Below are 3,004 nucleotides of genomic sequence, written 5' to 3' on the forward strand. Positions count from 1 at the left end.
TCTTCATATTCACTTGGGGAAGATTCTTCGATCTCAGAGAATTCACTTGCGGATGCAAGTTCATCACTAAGAGAGCTAGACTTGTGACTATCACTATCGAGGGAATTTGTTTCTTGGATTATTCCGTCTGATTCTTCATAAACGACTTGCCTTGGAAAAATATCCTCCTTAGCATCAACTGTAGTCTCCTTGACGGCGTGTTCCTCAATTCTGGATCCCCATGGAGGTTCAGCATCTCCTAGATCTTCAACCAACTCTTCTTCTTGAGCGATGACAGCTTCTTCTACTTGTTCTAGTACGAATTCATTTTCTGTCTTGTCCACTGGAGTTTCTGGTATCTCCTTCATGCTACGCTCTTTGTTAGACTGTTCACATGGGGCTGAGGCTGATCCTTGTGTATTTGAGCACCTAGAAACCCATTGAATTATCGCTTGCTCTGCCAAAAGGGTTGATTAGATCCTCTTGGTTCCATCCATCCTTGATTGGTCTGACCTTGATGCGCGTTCCTGCTGTAACTTCTATTTCCTTTAACAATATTAGAACCAAACTCAAAGCGAGAGGGGTGAGAGTTCATGGTAGCAAATAAAGATAAACAGAAAAAAAAAAATAAACAAGCAAAAGAAAAATATTTACAATAACCAATAATAAGGCACACATTAGCAGTTCCCCGGCAACGACGCCATTTTGATGAGAGAACTTTTGCGTGGTCTAGAAATTTGCGGATAAATCCTCGTTGCAAGTATAGTTTCTAAACCTTCAAAAGTCTTTTCATACAAACGTTCTGGGTGTCACAAGTAACAAACCCCTTTAAAAATTGTTAACCGAGTATTCAAACCTCGGGTCGTCTTCTCAAGGAACTGCGAGGAGGTATGTTCTTATTATTAGCTATAAAGGTTGTAATCGGGGTTTAGAAGATGAGAAGCAAGTAATTTAAATGACAAGTAAAGTAAATGGCAATTAAAATAAATAAATACTGACGAGAGCAGTTGAATTATATATTGATGAAGTGTGGAGTAAGAAGGAAATTGAATTGATATTGAAGGAAGATAAAATAAAAAGTGCAAGGCCAGTTGAAGTTGGAAGGACTTTTATTGGAAGTTTAACTAAGAATTATGTTTTCTTTTCGTAGACCAAATTTTGAGGACAAAATTTTAAATAAGGTGGGTAGGATGTAAAATACAGTCAAACCATAATTAATTAATTAAATATGACCGAATATAGTTGAAAAATTTAGAAATCGAAAATTGATAATTTAGACATGATATTTGGACTCAGTGAATTTTTTTGAGTCGGAATACATAGTTTTCTGCGTAAAAACGCGCAGTGATAATTTGACTGGAAGTACCGATTGAGATATGTCCAGTATTACAGTTGAGAAAAATAATTATAAGTGAATAAGGTTAAGAAATTAGAATTTTATAATTTGGGAAGATAGAAATATTTAAAATACGATTTAAAACTCTAATCTTAAAGGTTTTGGCCCAAAATTAGGCCAACGGGCTAAACTGATTGGATCGGGCCCAAGTTGGGCCCAAGCCCAACTACATAAGCCCTAATTAATGAGCTTCAACTCATTTTCACCCTCCAAAGAGAGAGAGAGAGAGAGCCGTGGATGTGAGAAGAGAAGAGAGGAGTGAGGGTTTCACTATTCACCCTCCACTTCAAATCACCATAACTTTCTCTACGGAGTTTCAATCGACAAGCTGTTTACGGCCACATGTCGCTCTTCTTGCCCTTTTCGATTCTATTTAGGTATTGTGGTAAGTATTTTTTTTTGTCCTCCGCCTAGTTTTCATTTTTCCCTTGAATTCGAATTTAGTTATGGGTGTTGAGTAATTTTATGATTTTGGTTATTTAGAGGTGCTTTAGTATGAGCTATTGATGGATTTCATCAACCAATTCCATGGGTTAAGGTAAGAATTTCTCAAACCCTAGTGATTTATCAATTTTATGAACCTTATGTTGATTACAAGTGTGAAAATTGGTTATGTTAGAGTATTAGGTGATCTTGGTGCACAATTGGGAGATTGATCTTGCTTGTGGGGTTTTGGTGAGGCTTGGAGCTAAAGTTTGGAGGAGATTTTCAAAGAAGAGGCTCAATTGTTTTGACTCCAAGAGGTACGATTTAACTTTTATTTAAGTATCGTGTGGTGTCATGTGAATTCCTAGGTTAGATGCCCTTAGGATTAGGTTTGAATTGTGTGCCTTGATTGGAGTTGATGTCTATAGAAATTATGATGTGGAAATTAATGATTTGGAATGAGTTTTGTATGAATGAGTGTGTTTGGTATGTTGTGGAATTGAGGAATTGAATAATGATTAATAGTTTGAGTAATGTGTATTGAATTGTGAATTTGGGTCGGAGGCCGTGGAGTTTGGGCCGGAGGCCGAAAAAAGGTAAGGACAGTAAGAGATGATTGAATTGTGTGATAATGTATGAGATTGAATGATGGGTTGGTATGTATTATATGAAAATGTGATTAATTAATGAAATAGTGAAAAAATGAGGTTTTTCAGAATGTGGAATAGATGCAATTGAGGTGGAATGTGTAAAAGGAGAAGCATTGGAATTGGTTGTGTGTGAACAGGTAATATGAGTTGGTCTAGATTCATTTTGTTGGTTGGAAAATGATTGAGACTAGTGAATCATTGAAAAATTGGTCAATATGTGTTTTTGGTAAAAATGAGTTTTAAGCCAACTTTGACGGATCATATTTGGAGCTGCCGTTTTTGAAATTAGATGGATTTAATATCAAATTAAATATTTTTCAAGGAACTTTAAAACGGTAAAGATTTTATAGAGAAAGATATGATCGTTGAAAGTTGGTGTCTGAAATCTGAATTCTGTGAATGCTGCAGAATTTGTGATTTCTGGTATGTGTTCGCACGCACAGTCCTGTGTGCACGCACACCTTGTGTATTTTTTTAAAATGTGCGCACACACACTCTTGTGCACACGCACACACAGAGATATGGCTGTTGTTGGGAGCGCTAGTACGCTCTG

At 36.6% G+C, this 3,004-nt stretch overlaps 1 long non-coding RNA gene across 1 annotated transcript; it reads left to right on the plus strand.

The window, feature by feature from the left end:
• LOC110267653 lies at positions 983–2,264 on the plus strand. The gene is made up of 3 exons (XR_002355508.1): positions 983–1,760; positions 1,859–1,913; positions 1,995–2,264. It is a non-coding gene; the product is annotated as an uncharacterized LOC110267653 (long non-coding RNA).

The sequence above is a fragment of the Arachis ipaensis genome, chromosome B10 (genome assembly GCF_000816755.2).
Source record: "Arachis ipaensis cultivar K30076 chromosome B10, Araip1.1, whole genome shotgun sequence".
Lineage (NCBI taxonomy): Eukaryota > Viridiplantae > Streptophyta > Magnoliopsida > Fabales > Fabaceae > Arachis > Arachis ipaensis.